Below are 21,116 nucleotides of genomic sequence, written 5' to 3' on the forward strand. Positions count from 1 at the left end.
CATGTATAATCACACCTACCTTACAAATCAAAAGTAACTCAATCTGTCACATTGCCTGTTTATTTGTTTGTCTATCTGTTAAGCTTTCATGACAATATTAATCATCCGAGTTTTATAAAATTTCATATGAAAAGCTCGTACCTGAAGGAAGGACACGTTAGGCTATTGTTTATACGTTTATACGTAAAACCTATGCCGACCACCAAGCCATTATAAGAAATAATAATCATTCTTAACATCAAAAAATGCGCCACAAATGTGGGAACTATGACACGAAAGGAGGTCATACAATGTTAGAATATCAGATGAGTGAGTGGTACCCGGTTAGGTGTCTTTTTGTGCAAGCTCGTCTAACCAGACGATAAGGGTCTTGTGGACAGCGTATATATCACTCGCGAAAAACCCATAATTTGTATCAGTGTGAAAAGTTAGATAGATATACCGGAATTAATAAACAAAACACACAAAACGCCCCGAAAATAAACGTAAATTTTATTTTAAATTTCAATAATTGAAATGAAATCATCAGTTACATAAATCAAAACAATACTGTAAATATGTAGATACATAAATATATTCCGAAACTAACTAAACTCACAATAAAACTAGACTGATAAATAACAGTGAAAAATATTTCTATTTTCCCAAAACATGTAACGTTGGGTTTTCATAAATTCTATTTATTCGCTACGAGACGTAATAAGACGAGCGTTTTAGGGAAGGGGCGCGATTCACGGGCCAATCTTCACTTGTTCCTCGAATATGGTAACATTCATGCAGTTACCAGCTGAATTGGCCGCTTCGCCTATATCCAAGGAGTTCGGTTGATCTCCGTAGATATGATCTAACTGGACGTGGCTAGTATTTACAGAGTTATTATAGTGTTCATTAACATTTTTAGCTATCTTAATTTATGGCTTTCATTGGTGCCAGTATAACACGTCATATTTCATGTCGTGTGGCGTAGAGGTAATTAATAAGGGTAAGATTGATCGGTGAAAAAAGGGTGTTTTCCGTACTTTACATTTTGATATATTTATTTATACTCTTTATTGCATATCACATTACTTAAGTTAATAGGGAAATGCTGCTTGGGTTTTATACAGTCATGATTAAAGTAACAACTACATTTTCATGTATATATTATACTTATAGGTACTATATATTTTATAATAGATAATGTCACCTCAGACTGAAATTTAAAATAAAAAGTTTTGTAAAACCCATTGTTTGAATATAGAACTATATTATATTTTTCTTTCTTTCGTACCTAGATAAAACCGTTTTTCATAAGTTTTATATGACATTAGTTCATAAAACTTTTATAATATGTGCTCTTGTGCGAGGTTTGAAGTTGCTAGATTTAATACAACACGGCAGCGACTACTCGCAGCAAATAAATCTGCTAACCAATTTTTCTTCAGGACTTGTAATAAATTCTAAAGCTGATTCTAAATATAAAATAAATTATTCTTAAAGTTTTGTCGTATCTAGCTGAAAATACTCATGGAGGTTCATGGATCCTCTTGAAATATTTTACGATCTTGTAACATAAGCCTCTAGAAGAAGGGCTGAACCAGTATATTCGTCCCTGTCCGGTGATTTGTACATATTCCTGTGTACTATGGATGAATGATCAGATTTAAGTAGAAAATATTTCGTAGCAAATATTTAGTTCTTCCAGTTCTTTAAAATGCATGATTTATTGAATATAAAAATTGAAGTAAACTATTTTCTCGAAAACCTTTTTTTGTTTTTTTTTTTTCAATGTTATGTTAGTAAACATTGTAAAAATTTTCATTTTATATGCTGGTATAATGGAAAGGACTAACATTTATTTCGTTTTATATTTTTGTGCTGACAAATTTCTTCAACTGTCAAGAAAATTGACAACCATCGTTGATGATTCTTTGATAGTAATAGAATCAGATACTACGATATATAATACTACGATAGATCGTGATACTACTAAAGCATACCCGAAATTATTTACAATTTAAAAAATATATGGAAGTTGACTTAAAGACTATTACGTCGATGGAATAAGTTTTATATGAAAAAAAATGTACAACATATTAATGTTATATAGCCTCTTCAGCCATAAAATATATACTATCATGATATGAAAATTCCCGGTGTGTTAGCTAAATATTTCTGTTGTGAAATATGAACTATAAAACAAGTAAAGTTTACCTCTTCATTATCAGTATAATTTTGTTTGAAAATAATGTGAATAGTTGGTTTAGCTCCAGTGTATGAATTGTCATAGAATTCAGAGAGTTTTATTATTGTACGCCGCAGCTATTCATAAAATTTAATAAAACACATGACATCGGAGATAAATTATCTAATATAATAAAGTGCGGTGAAATTCATATAAATAAAAAGTGTGAAATGGTGTAAACAAATGGAACTTAATAGCGTATTTTATTTTCAATAAAATACAATTGGAAGTATAAACTGCTTAGGTAAATTTTATTTATATTTATGAAAAAAATAACGTGAATCCTTTTTGGAACGAAGTCACATTAATATATTATATTAAACTAGCTGTGTCCGCGACCATGTACGCGTTTAAATTTAACGAAAAAATAAAATATTGTAGCCTAAGTTCTATCTTAACTCCTTGTTCTATCAGTTATCCGCCAGTGAGAGTTCCGTCAAAATCGGTCCAGCCGTTTCGGAGATTTGCCGGAACAAACAGACAGATAGACAGACAGACCGCAAAAAATTGTAAAAATGTTATTTTGGCATATGTACCGTGCATACATAATATGCATTGAGTAAAAAAGGGAATTTTAATATTACAAATAGACACTCGAATTTTATTATTTGTATAAATAACAAGCATGATGAAATAATTTAATGATAATGACAATTTTTTGTATTTACCGTGTTCTACAATTCAAAAGCTGTAATCATAGTAAGGCAGTAGTCATAGTAATTGTCATACAGTTAATCAATTAATTATCTAAAGAGAATGCATAGTTTCTTCTCATTATTACGATATTATATTTGAACAAAAATTTCTAACGGAATCGTTAAATATGTTAAAATAAGTTAATTTGTTCCATGGAACAATTAAATAAATACCAATAGGTACTTAATTTTTATCACTTATTATATATAATTGGAATCAGTTTGGACAAAGCTAATTGACTGCACAGTATGCAATGCGGAGTTTCTCTCTGTTACCCCCCAGTTGTTATTGTTCAATCATATGGCAACGAACCATTCATCCAACTCCCTTTGCGAGTTCATCTCATTTGCATACAGGCAATTGTGATTTGAATTAATTTGTTGCCTAAAATTCTCGAGCGACTAAACAAAATGTTTGATCCTAATTATCGTATATTGGGTATTGCATGTTAAATTATTCTTGATTAGGAGCCTCTCCTATCATCCACTGCGAGCATGCTCTACGACTTGTTTGCATATCACTACACAGTATAAAACAAAGTCGCTTTCTCTGTCCCTATATACCTATGTATGCTTAAATCTTTAACACTACGCAACGGATTTTGATGCGGTTTTTGAAATTGATAGAGTGATTCAAAAGGAAGATTTTTGTATATAATACATGGACAATATAGTAAAGAAATACTGTAGAAGTTTGTAATGTGATGTCGTAAATAAACAAATTCTGTAGTATATTTAGTTGCATTTCAATAAATATAAATTAAGTAAATAAAAATATATTTTATTTGAATTAACTTAAAAGTAAAAAATGAAATTTGAATTAAATAAAACCCATTTATTTGTTACATTATATTCTTAAATATAAAAGCCTGTGGGGGATTATCCTGTCAGATTTTTTTGGAATAATAATAATAATAATAATTTATTTATTCTCTCTCACATTACATATATTACAGTTTAAACGTATCTTAATAATAAGTACAATAATGTGTGGGAGACAGGAGCCCAAACTAGGTTGCCCTGTGCTAAGGGTCTCCTGGCTCCACCTCTAGGATATCAACAATTTGTTATATAAAATTACATGTAATATGAAAAAGACCAAACATGATACAGACATTGTAAATTATGAAATAAAGACAAATAAAATGAAATGTAATTTATGTTCGTGACTTTGTTGTATGTGTGCGCGCATCTGCGAATTTCCGTGTATGTGTGTGTGTGTGTGTGTGCGTGCGTGTGTGTGTGTGCGTGCGTGTGTGTGCGTGTGTGTGTGTGTGTGTGTGTGTGTTTGTGCGAGCGTGTGCGTGTGTGTGTGAGTGTGTGTGTGTGTGAGTTAGTCGGATCGTGGTTATGTATAGCCATTACATTATTATTTTTTCTTTCTCGTCATAGTCAAGTGTTAATAGCCAATCAGTTAGTTTTTTCTTACATGAGAATTTATTTAAATTTGAGATTGTAAGTATTCTATTTATCTTATTATACAGCCTTCGTACTTTAAAATTATAAAATTTTTGGGCAAAAAAAGTTTGAACTCTTTTAGTTTCACAGACCTCATAAGATCTTCTTGAGTCAACTGTATCTATTTGTGATGTATTTATCATTGAGTGTTTTTTTAAAATCATATTTTGTATGTAAAGTTTTCTGACAGATAGAACATTTGCCTCCTTATATACATTTACAGTTGGGAATAAGCGAGGCTTAGAGAGAGCTACTTTAAGCAACATTCTTTGAGCTCTTTCCACCTCAATTATGAGCGTTTTACTCGAGCCGCCCCAAACTAATATGCAATATGCTATTAAAGATTGGCATAATGATATATAAACTGTCTTGACGAGTCTCCAGTCAGCGATATTTCTTAATTTTTTAAAGATATAAGTGAGTTTTCTAATTTTTTGACTTATTTGCATTAAATGCCCTTTAAAGGTGAGGTTCTGATCGATTGTAACACCTAAGTATTTAGTTTGATCGGTTCTGTTAATCATGGGACACGTAATGTGATTTTTTTGATTGCAGGAATGAGCTATTAATTCATGTAGAATTTTATTACGGTAGGTGTTGCGTATAAAAAAGGTTATGTATTGAGTTTTTTGTGGATTAAGCGTGAGAGTGTTTAAAGCCATCCAGTGATTAACCGTATTAAAACCCTCTTGTGCTAATAAAAATACCTCATTCCATGTTTTACCATGAAATGTAAGAGTGGTGTCATCGGCGTATGGTATTATTTTACACTTGCTTAGATTAAGGTTACAAAGCTCATTTATATAGCACAGAAATAGAGTTGGGCCTAAAATGCTGCCTTGGGGAATCCCATAGGTGATAGGACTCTCATTGCTAATCACATCACCTATTTTAACCTGCTGGGAGCGATCTTGCATTCTGCATCTGATGTTGATTTTCCTTTCCTAAAGCCATATTGTGAATCAGATAGTAATTTTTTATCTTCCAAATATTTCAGAAGCCTATTATTTATAATTTTTTCAAGTAGTTTAGAGAGGGAAAGTAATATCGAAATAGGGCGATAGTTTGATACTATGTTTCTGTCTCCGGATTTGAAAATTGGTTTAACGATGGATTTTTTAAGAGAAATGGGGAATACACCTTCGGATAAACATCTATTTAATATGTAGGTCAGTGGGGTCACAATAAATTAATTTAAACATTTGAGTACTTTAGAGGAGATGCCATCCCAGCCAGGACTACAGTCTGTTTTTAGGTTGATGATATATCTCCGTATTTCATCTTCAGTAGTATCTAAGAGAAGTAATGAACTCTTTTTGGTTGATGTACTATGGACGTTGGTTAATGCGGGTGGAAGGTTTAGGGTTATTTTTGTTGCCAGATCTGCACCTATTGAGCATTAGTCGTAGAAAAATATTTTTTTTATTTTGTAATTAATTACTGATACAATGTACAAATAATCAAGAAACATGCGAGATCTAATCAAATACTTAAAAATTATTTCATTTAATATTCGTCAATGATGTTCTCGATAGGCTGCAGATTGCTCATAACACCCATAAACTTATTTATCAAGATCATATCTTCTTTTTCTGAATCCGGACACAGATATGATTTATGTGAATGTTTTTGTTGGTGTAATCTCGATGTAAAGTTGGTACGATGAAAATTTTAATTAAATTTCACCAAAACGTCCTCTATTTATTATTTTCTAAGGTTACATTTGTAACCTTGTCATCTGTATGTATCTCGTAAATAAATGTACCCTTTGGCTTGAAGTTTTGATTGGTTGCATCGAATATAGTTTAATCGTTCGTTCTCGACCATAGCGTACATGTCAACAATGAATTGCTAAAACAGTTGACAATACTTCAGAATATGGTTAGATTAATTATGTCTAATCATTATACGATACGCATAAAAATCCAACTCTTCGATGTCACAGAGCCAGTCGTGAGATTATTTTGATACAGTCCGAGATGATATCCATCTTCTGCTCGCATAATCATAATTGAATAATCGTAATATTTGGCATACGATTGATATTTTTCAGCGACACCTTGATTGTTTTTGTGTCGCTTAGTGATAACAATACCTCGTTTTGTAATTTCTGTACCGACAATTACAGCTGTGACTTCAGAGGCTATGGAAGCTTTAATACGCCTTTTCTGCTCTGCGTTCTATCTGCATTGATAATTACTTTGAATCATTTGTTTTTTCACTTTCTAGAGCAGTTTTAGGCATAATCCTAAATTTAGCGAATATTTCTCGATTAGTTATGGTACTGAACATGCATCGAACGTAGGTAAGAAGAGGTTCTGGTGGTTCAACCAATTGTGGTAAATACATTTTACCAGTGGAGTAGCATATACCATCAGTTTATTTAGCGTGACAATATGGGCATACTATATTCATTGAACTAATGATCACATCGGGATTCATCTTGTTATCATAACCTATGTAGTAATTGAAGGCTGATTTATTGAGATTGGTTCTAGTTCTTGACTTAGTCTATTTTAATCGTTCATCATCCAGTCGTTGGGCTTGTCAGGTTTATCAGTATCTCTCGATAAAGATGCTTGTTCGAAGATCTCGAACTTGATCATTTCGTTGACTAACTGTTGGCAGCTCTTAAAGTAGAAATTCGGATTCTATTTGTTTCTAAACGTATTTCTTGTTGGTGTGTTGTTTCCGTAGCTCTTTTAGATGACGCTACGCATATATTGTTGATATTCCGCGCTTTTGTTTCTTCAATGGCATGGTGGTTTCTATTTATATAAATAAGTTGTTTTTTTTTTTGGTTATGTGTCTTACGTTTACATTTTATACTAAAGATTCATTGTTATTGGAGTTATGAGTATACTTACCAATAGTGATTATTGTTTACTTTCTTATATTCAGAACAGCTAATCACTTCTTCCCATATATGTAATTTATAATAATTATCCCATTTTAAAATGACAATTATTATTGTTGTGATTATTTTATGTTTATTGGCATATGACGGAAATTAAGTTAGTTGTTATGCTATTTGAATAGATTTTCATTTTTTATTTCATATTTTATAATTATCGGTTGATCGGAATATAAGTGTATCCTTTTGGCTATCTACATATACTTTTGTATGTATAGATCGCCTATGATTTGCGCAAGTACATGTTTTTCCTGTATGCCAGTTTTTATAAAGATACAGACATCCAAAAATTTCAAAAATAGTAATTAATTAGGAAGGTAATTAAGTCAGTCAAAGAACACATGACGAATTACGACAAAAATAAGTGTACAGACAAACTCTAAAGATTTATATAATAGTATAGATTTAGTACTCACGTGCGATAGCTTTATTATTAGCGTATTTCATGTATAACTTTGGTGTTTCTATACCGATTTCTATGATTTTTTTTTATGGAATAGTTAATACTGGTAACTTTTGTAATTTGGGATGATTGAGAATGTTATAAACGTAGGAATAGACAAATATAATCAGAAAGCTTCGAATTACTACGCTATTGGGAGTGACACGTGTTATTATGAGTCAACCATAAAAGATAGACATAGGCTGTCATGGGATATTTTTTGTATAATTTTAAGGAGAACATTTCCGTAATACATGATTTCTGTGTAGCTTTAATCATTAAGGCCAAACACGCGACGGCAGCTCAAAATATGGGGTAACTTCTCCCGTTTTTCAGACATTTCCCTTCACTGCTCTGCTCCTATGGACTTTAGCGCGATTAAAAGTATACTATAACCAGCTCAGGAGTATGAAAAATAATTGTACCAAGTTTCGTTAAAATCCGTCGAGTAGTTTTTGTTTCTATAACGGTTATATGGACAGACAGACAGACAGACAAAAATTTTACTGATTGCATTTTTGCCATCAGTATTGACCCCTGATCATCCCCTGATAGTTATTTTGTAAAAATATTTCATGTACAGAATTGACATCCCTACAGATTTATTATAAGTATAGAAGATAAGCATTAGGTTTCGAAATTAAGGTATTACAATAATCTGGTTCACAACATATTAAGTCTGTTAATTCAAAACTATCAATATTATTTATATTACGTAAATCTGCCATTGTGCTTTAAAAAATAATACTTTAAGATAATTTAGGGAATTTATGGTGTATCTTAAATTATACTCACAGTAAGCCCGTTTGCGTTGAGTACGAATATAACTGAACAAATTAATTATGAGCATAGACATAAAAGCTGTATATCTACTTACTATAGTATACATTTTTAATATCGATTGACCGTATTGTGTGAATGTGTTAAATAGGTAGAATGAGCATTGTGTTTGTGATATGTCTGTGTGAGCGTGAAATGTGTACATATTCATAAGATTAGTAATAATTAAAATAAAAAGATACAACATTAATGACCGCGAGTCGCTTAAGTAGTTTGCAAGCGTTTGAGATCTAGTTCGTTTTTTAAACGAATTGAGGGTTCATTTTCTTTTTTGCGTAAAAATAAACTACCTGGAGTGGCCCAGCAGAACTTGTAATTATTTTTCGCAGCGAAATGTCTAGCCATGAAATGCAGTCTTTTCATGCTCGGTGTAAGGAAGTCTGATACATAAATTGTTGTTTGAGGTCCATCGAGGCCCAGGTGCATGGTGTTCAGTCTGACACCGTTATTGTCCTTCGTGAGTTGTTTTATCGATCGCAATATTTTATCCTTCGTGCTTACCGTTGAAAATTCCACAATTACGGGTTTAGATGTTTCATTCTTTGAATATCCCCTGTAAATGTTTCGAATTTCCTGAGAGTCGATGTCGACCTTGAATACATTTCCAAGTGATTTCACAATATCATGCAATTCCTGCGCTTTTTCTGTTTTTGAATTTGGAATATTTCGAATTTCTACACAGGTGGCGCGACTTCTTCTTTCCAGTAATTCAACCTTTTCCTCCAAATTTCTTATTTGTGCTTTGACTTCTAATTTTTCTTGCAGTAGTGAGTTATATTTGAAGTTCTTTTCTATAAATTGCAAAAACATATATTCAAATTATAATTTGTGACATGGCATATGTATTCTCGCAATATGGGCTTGGCCAGCACCAAAGATCTTTAGCCTTAATAGAACGGTATGATCTACAGTACTACCTTACATTTTGAGTATCGTTCAAGTCCTAGCTTAATACAATTTGCAACACTACGTATAGCACCGTACAAGACATATACTACACAACCATTGTTATATTGGAACCGGCTGTCCAATTTAAATGCGTATACAAAATTTCATGTTTATATATGTTTATATTATTTGGCTGTTGTCCGTTAAGTTGTTTATTTTTCCCAAGCATTCGGTATGTTTATTCATCTCACAGCTTTGTAAGTTTCGATCAAAATAAATGAACATTGCAATGTAAATGAAGGCTTTTAAAAAAGTATAGTAAGACACAAAGTGGATGTAGCATCGGAAAATGCAATGGAATGAAAATAAAACCGATTACTGCCGATTTACACAACCAATAAAAATAGCTCCCCATCGCGCCATTCGACGCTATTCGTCGCTATAGATTCACGCGTCAGAGAAAGCAAGAGCATGTAAATCGACGCGTCAAATTGACGAATATATTAGGTCAAATGATATTACAAGTTATTACGTTTATGCAAAGATCATATTCGCGTGAGAAATAAATATTGATAATTTGGGATAGCGTACTTAATTCGGATGTGATCGTTTTTACGAATTTTGCCGATGCGACATCTAAGTTGTGTCGTACTATAACACCAAGCGAATATCAAACCCTGTTCGGCTTCAGCAGTTGTATAATTTTAAAGATCAAAACATACAAAATATTATTTAATGATTAGGAATTCGTTTTCAATGATTTTTGAATCTACATTCCTTACCGGAGCTAGCTTTACTAAATTGATTATAAGGATTAAATGCGTTTTAAGAATGTTCTCGAAAATATATGTTTTAATTTCCTGACTTAGATTATATTTATATTTTCTAATTTGCGAACTTAAAGACGTGTACATCAAATTACAAACAACTGCAAAGCGATCAGATGGATTATCTCTGCACAGAGAATTTTAATAAATTATTAACCCATAAAATGATATACAAAATTTATGTTGACAGTATAAATGTGAAAGTAAGTCTGTCTGTTTGTTTGTCTATCGCTGTTTCACGACCACTAAACCGAATTTGATGATACTGCGTACGAAGTAAACTTGAACTCTAAGAAAGGACACTGGGTACCTTTTATGCCTAACACACGACAGCGAACCCCTAAAACGCTAGTGAAGCCACGGGCGACTACTTGTGTGTTACAAAAACAACAGCATGTAAATTCCCACTGCTGGGCTAAAGGCCTCCTCTCCCTTTGAGGAGAAGGTTTGGAACATATTCCACCACGCTGTTTCAATGCGGGTTGGTGGAATAGACATGTGGCAGAATTTCTATGAAATTTGTCACATGCAGGTTTCGTCACGATGTTTTCCTTCACCGCTGAGCACGAGATGAATTATAAAGACAAATTAAGCACATGAATCAGCGGTGCTCGCCTGGGTTTGAACCCGCAATCATCGGTTAAGATGCACGCGTTCTAACCACTGGGCCATCTCGACCGTGTGTGTTATAATAATTAAAAAAGGTACATGAAATAAATCAAAGTCAAAGTCAAAAACCTTTACTCAAAACAGAAGTGTTTACACTCTCTTATTGATTGTCAAAAATCTACCACCGGTTCGGAATATAATACCCCAGACCTGAGAATAACCGGCGAAAGAAACTCAGCAGGATCTATTTTTTTTTTATAATGTCAATTTACAATATACAATAATAAACATATTCTTGTTATTTGAAACAGCCTAGAGGCGATCATCTCTAGAAAGTCATTAGTGCTGTAATATCCTTTAGCACACAATCATCAATTTAAATGATTGTAATTAGAAATTGTTATACTTCGTACGTGTCTTGGATAAACTATTTCGTTACTTCCGCTCGTATGCACTTTGAATCGATGTTAGGAAAGTTAGTGAATGCGGGATACAGCTGGCTAAACTTGCGTACACTATCTGGTATTAGACATGTACTCGTTCCTAACTCGTTAAAATGTTACGGTTCAATAGAACAGAACATTTTAATCAACATGCATAACATTATGCAAATTCATATTATTTTATTTAACACCTTTAATCCTAGAATGATGATTTATTTTATATGCCAGGAATAAATTTGTCATAACACATAATCCTATACCGTCAAAAAAAACATCATTTATATATTTTAATAATATTTCGTTCAAATATATACAATAAAACTATTACCACAACATAAATTTGTGTCAATATATTAATTTACAAATCAATGCATATATTATTTATCCGCTTATTGTATATAATTGTATCCTTTGACCGCCCATCCACGAATATATCTTTTTTCTCCTGCCCGTTCAAAATCCACCGCCTTTTGTTTTTCTCGTGCCAGGCAGTACCAGTCGCCGCACCACGCCACGAGAAGAAGTGACGGGAGTCCCACAATACGGTGTCGATAACCGAATCAATAATTATACTAATATTATTATGTTATTTCAAATAAAAACGTATTTAAAAATTAAAGCCGTACTAAATATTATTATTTCATTTCAAATTATATTTAAGTATATTTAAAAAATCATGACATATAAATTAATTTTGTTTTTGCAAACATGTATGTTATTGTCAGTGAACAATAATTTTATATTACTCCTTATCAAAGACACTTTATCTTGTTACTGTTTCAAAGATACAGTCAGAGTTAATTCTTTGTTTACATAAATAAGTGTGTGATTACTATGGTGATACTGATATTTATAAGTCTTTATAACGATATTTTTATGAAATTTGTAATAAATAACAATAAATCTTTTTAGGTTAAGTTACTAAAGGCATTTAAGGAAATGTGTTATATTACGTTTTTAGCGTGAAAAGGATTTATATATTATAAATTCCATATTCAAATTCTTTAAATTTATAAAAATATTAAGGAATTCATTTATTAAAAAAAAATACATTACACAAATTTGATAGGTCCACCAATGAAATGCGAGCAAAACATGTATGGGAAAAAGTGATGTGTACGCCTGATTTCATTCCAAAAAATAAACTTGTGTTATGGACAAAATAAATCCCAATAGAACGGGTAATACTGAAAAATTCAGTCATAAAAAGTCTAAGTCGCTATTAAAGTAATTGGTTCGATAAGACATAAGAAAAGTTTCTATTTGACAAGGGACCGAGCTCTATGAGTAACGTGGAATCTTGGGAAATAATAAAAAGGACAATGGATTTATTTAGCCTTTATTTGCAAATAAGATACGTCTATCGAACGACGACGGCGATATCTACTGTCCGACAAACGGCGATAGTTATTTAGATATGTCAATTTATTAATTTCCATAAATTTCAAAATCGTTTCACAGGAGCATAATTATTTTCCTAAATCTTGTGATACATATTTATTTATTGGGTTTTACATTTGTCATTCTAACATAAATATACAATGAGATGATATGCATACAAAGATTATGTAAAATGAATCAATATATGACATTACTTTTAAGTTACATGCATAGACGTACAGTTTTTTTTAAGACATTTTTTTTTGGTATGGGTTTGACGAGCATATGGGCCACCCGGTGGTAAGTGGTCACCGTCACCCATAGACAATAACGCTGTAAGAAATATTAACTATTCCTTACATCGTCAATGTACTACTACCAACCTTGGGAACTAAGATGTTATATCCCTTGTGCCTGTAGTTACACTGGCTCAGTCACCATTCAAACCGGAACACAACAATACTGAGTACTGTAATTTGGCGGTAGAATAACTGATGAGTGGGTGGTATCCACACAGACGGGCTTGGACAAAGCCCTACCACCAAGTAAACTAAACATTACTTATATTCCTGTGTCCTACAAATAAAAGTAAAACTTGAGCTAGTAGTTGCGTATACCCACACACTAGTAGGGTCTGCGAGGCTGCGATTTTTACCTGTAAACATTTTTGCATGTAAACTATTGCGATATTTGAGTTTACACTTTATGCTTTTATGAAACGAAAACGATAATAACGAATATTTTTATTACATTACTTTATTTTCTTCATTAAATAAACAAAATATATCCATTATAGGTAATGGAGCAAGTCCGTCTGGATAGGTACCATCCACACATTATAGTCTACCACCAAAACATCAATACTTAGTATTATGTATCCCTTTTTTAAGATGACTAAATAATTGCCAATACAGGCACAGAAATTACAAAACATCTTAAATCTCAAAGTAGCAGTAGTACTATTGGCGATGTAAGGAATAATTTGTTGACAGTCCAAAGTCCATGGGTGGGTACCATTTATTCAGATATCCCATTTGCGAGACTATAAACCAAATAATAAAAAAAAAAAACAAATGCGAAGTTTTACATATTTTGGTACTAAAATATGGAATTTTATAAAGTGTTTTTAATATGTTCTTTACAAGTGCCGTTATCCTTAAACGGTTATGGTTTACTAAAACGAGTATTTTATAAATATCGAAGCAATTCACAGATTCCCATTTCAAGTGGCATTTTGTTTTATGTGACTGCTCGTTACCGACGCCGGCCGCGCGTGAAGTTACGGCCGCGATGGGAGTTATATACACACCCTATATTCATAGCATTTATGGAGTTCCCGAAAAAGCATAATCAGCTTGTCCACTCAAGCCTAAGGGTTCTTCTGCACTTCAAACGTAGATACAAAACTTATTTAATATCGTGTTCTTTATACCTATAATAAAATTGTAGTGTCTGCTCGTATTGTATATGTATTGTGTATATTGACATAACAGACATTTAATAAATGCACATGTATCTAGTGATAGTAGATAAACTTATTACTTGGTGGTAGGGCTTTGTGCAAGTCCGTCTGGGTAGGTACCACCCACTCATCAGTTATTCTACCGCCAAATAACAGTATTCAGTATTGTTGTGTTCCAGTTTGAAGGGTGAGTGAGCAAGTGTAACTACAGGCACAAGGGACATAACATCTTAGTTACCAAGGTTGGTGGCACATTGACGATGTAAGGTAATATTTCTTACAGCATCATTGCCTATGGGTTATGGTGACCACTTACCATCAGGTGGCCCATATGCTCGTCCGCCAACCAATAACATAAAAAAAAACCAAAATAACTTTTTATTACAATTATATCTGTCTGTCTGTATGTTTATTTGTTCCGGCTAATCTATAGAACGGCTTGACTAAATTGACGGGTCTTTCACTGGCAGATAGCTAATGTAATAAGTTGTAAATTTGGCTACCTTTATTTTATATTAGATAACAGTGAAGTCACCCTACAATGTTCAAATATTGTCCAGTATGCCACCACACCGCTTATGGTTTCTTCCTACCAACGACTTAATATCACAGATTGTAGCTGCCTAATACAGAATAAATAAGTAATAGTAAATTCTGGGTACTGAACTTATTTCAAATTAATTTAATAATTAATTAAATATTTAATAAGTCGAGGCCCATCAACATAGTTGTATATAATTTATTAATGTTTTTATTAAAAAGTGTCTACCAAATGTCTAGAAAGTGTGTTCCAAACCTAGCATATTAAAATATGAATTAGTTTTATTTCATTGGAATCAGTAACACTGTTGCTTCGTATGTTTACCGTGGCCCAATGAAACATCCACAACAGTGAATAGCCATTAAGTAACGATTGTATTGAATTGAAAAATATTGTAGTTTTATACGTGAAGCTGCGAACTGTGAAGGTGTAAAACATAAGTTTTATTTGTTTAGAATATACATCGGCTGTAGGTAAGAGCTTTCGCTAATATACAATTTTTATTTATACAAATTTTGTACACGTGTATTATTTGTTGTAAAAGAAAATAATATCAAGTATAAAATGACATTAATGCAATAATTTTTATATGACGAAAGTGTTCATCAGTGTTGCGGCACATTACTCGAATCTCCTAGAATACAATCAACAACAACAGCTTATAAATTCCCACTGCTGGGCTAAAGGCCTCCTCTTCCTTTGAGGTGAGGGTTTGGAACATATTCCACCACGCTGTTCCAATGCGGGTTGGTGGAATATACATGTGGCAGAATTTCTGTGAAATTTGTCACATGCAGGTTTCCTCACGATGTTTTCCTTCACCGCCGAGTACGAGATGAATTATAAACACAAATTAAGCACATGAATCAGCGGTGCTTGCCCAGATTTGAACCCGCAATCATCGGTTAAGATGCACGAGTTCTAACCACAGGGCTATCTCGACTCGTTATATTTCTCACAATGGTTATGTACATACATATATGAGTGGCTGTGACCGGCTACCTACTGTACGCTTGTCCGCCTACCTATTACATAAACTATTATTCATATTAAATATAAAGAGGATTATAGTAGTAACTGTTTACGGTTTTTGTTTATTATCTGTATTTATATACAAATATTTACATATATTGAAATAATCTACTATTGATTTATCAAAACATAACGTATTGTACATAAACCGTTTTATTTTTTTTTAGGATTAATATGTACGTATACTAATATATTTTTTTTTATTTAATTAACAACATCCACAGGCTCGCAGATGCCCGTGCCTTTTTTTACATTTTATATTCAATTACATTTTGGCGTTTTATTTTATACTAAACATCAGCAGATCTTCGCTGGAAATCATTTTTGTCGTCTTCTTGGGAGACGTGGCCCACACTGATATTTTTAATTTTTTTTCAAATAGTATATACATAATCTATAATAAATAATATATAATAAAAATATATATTATACGTATACTAATATTATAAATGACTGTCTATTTGTTTTTCAATCGGTTAATTTCAAAGGCAAAACCATTAAATCGATGTTGATGGAATTTGATTTGAAGCAAGTTTGAATCCCAAGGACAGAGATAGGCTTTTATGTTACTATGAGTGATATCCTTAAACAAAGGAAACCGCAAGTAACAACTATAGATGTACTAGTTGTTTCATAAAAAAGGTTACAGTGACTGTACCTATACTTCCCATTGCTTGTACAAGGTTATCTAATTCCGGTGGAGAATCATTGTAAATCTGTATGTTGGAGAAGGCGTTCTCAGTTTAAAAAAATGTTAGCATTTGTTAGTCATCAAGTTTATAAGGATCACAATTCATAGACAGGCACTAAAATTTTCTACAACTTTAATGCCGTACTCATAGTAGGTAAAAGATACGAAATATAACCAGCTATATTTCAACCCACGTGTTATACTATGTCTTAATTTGTTTTAGTTCCTCAAAGGGATGTACCGGAGAGAAGAACCGTTTATTTAACGGACAGTTAAGCGTTTGGGGTTTTACACACTAGCGTAATAAAGGACTATACACATAGTCGTATCGTTAACATAAAACGTTTTACAAGTTTAAGAGAACTTCCTTATTCGAAATTCACAAGTTTCGAGTGAAACTTTTAGTAGTACTCACTGATGTTTTTTTCTTTCGGTTTTATTTTGAAGATTTACGATTAATCATTAAAAGATTTTGTTGCAATTTTGATTATTAATTAATAAAATAGTGTCAAATTAACATAAACACATTAAATCTAATGATGATGACTTTTAAAAAATGTATTAATGTAAGATAATCTGAGTTAAAACATAGATTATTTGCACTGACTTGTTTTTTGTGATATTATTTATTTGACGATTTAATTTACCTTTTTTATTTTTAATTTCTATCAATTAAAGGAGTAAATTAAAATAAAAAAAAAAAAAATCAACGACAAAACTAGTAATCTTTGAATAATCATTATATCAACACACCACAGTCTCTACTAAAGTACTGAAATAAATTCATCAATTCTAACGTTTCAATGACCTCAAACCGAATCCGTTCCAGTTAATAAAGAATTTATTTATAATTAATATTATATATTTTATATAATCAACAATGTAATAAATTTGTATCTTATGGCAACACGTCAAACACAGAACTAAAAATAAACAAATGCAAGCCGAGTGTACACTCCAGTTCACAAACGAGTAGCTTTGCGCTCTCACGTGGCTCACTTGAAACCTGCAATTGCATATAACAAACGAAAACAAACGAATGATGAAACGAGCGACGGCTTTGTGCGGAATCCGTCTTGGCAGGTGAAGAAAGCTAAACAATAGGTTGCGAGGTCTAACGCAGCGCTCAAGCCCTGAAGTCTGCCGAGCGAGACAATGGCGCGGCGAATGTGGGCTCGAGAGAAACGTTCTTGTCTTGTTACCGCCAGCAATATTGTTAGTTTTATGAAGGAACTTATAGAACCTTTTGTGCCAACTTTTACAGTACACAACACAAGGCCTTAAATTTTTGCACGCGCGTCTAGCATAATACGTTGCGGAAGGTGCGCTGTTCTCGTTATTTTTATAACCGTTGGCGAAAAATGAATGGATCGGGGTTCTTTGAGAATGTTTAACTATTCCACATTCAATTTATGTTAATGTGTTTGTTCAGCATGCGACGTAAATTGAAAAAATATTGTGTTCTTTTTTTAAATTTATTATTGCTTTTTTTTTAATGTAAATCTAAGAGTATAACTGTCAAACTGGCATATTGACGTTAATCCTACGCTAATTTACGACAAAAAAAAAAGAATTAACGACAACAATCTCTGCCACATCGAGTTTATATGAACTGATCTATTCCATCTGTTGTTGAGCGCAGGCCGAGCTGATCAAACGCTAGCTATTGAAAGGGCACGCATGTAACAAGTGCACAAACAAACTCACATCTCTGCTCGGGTTCAGTTTCAATGCTGGAAACGTTTCAAAGCCAAACAACTGCATTGCCGCCGGCTGCTAGATTGGTTTTTAGACCTCATACTAATTTAGTGTTTCGAATTTAATTTGATCAAATTTACAGCTGTTGGTGCCTCGCAATTTTAATTTAGTATAATTATTATTACAAGAGTTCAAAATAACACTTTTATCGTACTTAAAAAAGGTTTTTTTAATAAAACAGTCATAATTTTATTTATTGTATGGATTTCAGTAAACATTTTGAGAATATTCATTAATCCTGCAAACATTATCTTATAAATAAATGATACGTACTCGAATATATCAATCATAACTGAACATCGCAGGATCAAGTCAGGGCAAGTATGTATTTCATAATATAATATTCAATATTAAAGCACATGCAATACGAACCAACGCAGTATTGAGGAAAATAAGTGCCTAAACAAAAGCCAGCGATCCTGGCAATCTTCTCTCCTCCAAAGAAGATTTTTAAGACCTTTTTATTGCAACTCCTGCATTCTGAGTTGAGACGGACCAGCTCCATATTTCATCTTTAAGGCAAAAGACCGTGTCGAGCGGTGTTGCTTTAGATTTTCGAGCACTGAAATGTGTTACTTTCCAACTAAATCAATAATAATTTGGTGGCAGTGCATCGCTCTTGATATGATTAAAAATATATCAGGCTATCAGAGTATCATTTTTGAAATCAGTCTCAAGGCACTTGCGCCGAACAAAACGTCGGTAGTAAATTGTACAACTAATACTTCCATATATAAACCCAAGAATGACGTTGAAATTTATACAATTACAAAAGTCGAAAGAAAGTCCATTTCCATACTGTTTTTTTCACTTATTGTATATGTCAATAGAATCCCTTGAGATAAATACTTCGGCGAATCCTTTTCTCACAATACATTGTAACAAGGTACATTGATTGAATACTCGTTTGAGTTAGTTTATTTAAAAGAAATGATGGAGATTTTTATCGAATAGGGACTTGGGGACTAATGTTTTTTTGTTAAATTTATTAATTTTTATTCTCTATAGGGCTAACATTATAGCCTCAATGTGGCAGTTAGTTGAGGCGTTGGTATGCGGCGTTTGCGTAAAAAATTCCTGTGTTTTTTTCCACTTTATTACCGGGCACGATCGTGTTTGAATAAGACTAGTTATATTTACGTCATAGGTAATAGGATAAAAAATATACATATTGCATGTAAAAATAATCCGTTTGCAATGTAACAAGAAAAAAGTAAATGTCGTTTAATAATAACTATAAATTAATATAATCTTAAACAATTAATAAAAAACATAGGACGTTTGTTATGTACGCGCGTGTGAAGTACAACTTCTTCGGCGTATTTAAAAATAGTTATTAATTGCATGCAAATAATAACTACAATAATGTAAATTAAAATTATAATAATTATAATAAATCTGTATTTTTATTTGTTACCACTCACAAATTCAAACTTCTTCGATTTAAATTTGTAATACGATAAACATAGTGAAATAAGGTAAGGTGTGAATTTGTCTATTAAGAGCAACTTGGTTTAGCAAGTTAATCCTGTAGTTTTCAAGGGTCCACAAACGTTAGCGCATCACATTAAAATTAAATTCACTCTAATTGCTTTTTCTTATGAAATATGTGTACTTATTTTGGATTAGGCTATATTTTGTACAACCTGCATTAATATATAATATATATAATATTATACTTCTTGTATAACCTCATAAAGAACAGAAGAATAATATCAATGGTATTTATTGATAAGTATCCAACAGTGTTGCGTTCCATATATGTACATGTGTCACTAGCGACTCGCCCCGACGTCTGATGAGTGGTAAATATATTACAGAATGTCTTTATATGAAACGATCACAGCTTCTTGTTGTTAGACAACACAAATCGCTATGACCTTTAATTTAAAATCCCTAATATGTTCAAAAATATTAATTTAATTACTTATTTAATATACAATGTATTGAGGGTACTTAATTGGATAAGGATTAATGCTATATTCCTTCAAATCGCTTCTTAAATAAGCCATTATTTATGGTAAAAAGTAAATAATAAAAATGGCTATTGTAGATTATCCCTAAGAGCTAGACATATTCCACACAGACTTTTTGTCGATTTTTTTAAGGAATACTGTAGTTTGATCTATATAGCATTATTTTGATCTATCTCGTAGGGTTCAAACATCGCTTACAATGTAAGCGTAAAAAAATATTTGGTTTATGACATCGCACTAGAAACATCTAAAATGATCAGCGTCTCTCTACTACATTACGCATGTATTATATAAACCTTCCATTTGAAACACTATGTATTTAAATCGAACCCCATCAAAATCCGTTGCGTAGTTTTGAAGGTCTTGGCATACATAGGGACAGACATACAAGGGGAAGCGACTTTGTTTTATACTATACAATATAATCACTAGATTTAGCTACTAAGTTTAGGTACAGTAAGTACTTATGTTTTCAGATATTACTTATAATTAATAAATAGTAATAAATAAGGATAGTACAACTCTTCTCCATTTCGAACCTTGAAGAGCTCGGTCTTCGAGGTAAAGCTTATTTTATTTGCTTAAAGTTGATATTACTTTCAGTGATTAGCATTTTTATTATGAAATTAAATACCATGAACGTTTAGTTGCAAAAACACGCTTTCATTTACTAAAAAAAGTGAGAATTTTGAAACATAAAGTTTAATTCCTATCTTAAAAATCATGTAGTTTTTTCACTTTAATTTTCATGGTTTTTTTTTTTAATATTATTCAATAAAAATTTAAAGAAAACTAATACGAGTGGACTTCACTTTTTTCCAAAGATTTAAGATTACATTTAAAAAACAAACTTTTTACAGTTCATTAAAATATTTAATATTTTTAATCTGTATTTAATAATATGTAATGAACTGTTGAGAACCTTCAAGGAGATCA

Source organism: Vanessa cardui, chromosome 9 (genome assembly GCF_905220365.1).
Source record: "Vanessa cardui chromosome 9, ilVanCard2.1, whole genome shotgun sequence".
NCBI lineage: Eukaryota > Metazoa > Arthropoda > Insecta > Lepidoptera > Nymphalidae > Vanessa > Vanessa cardui.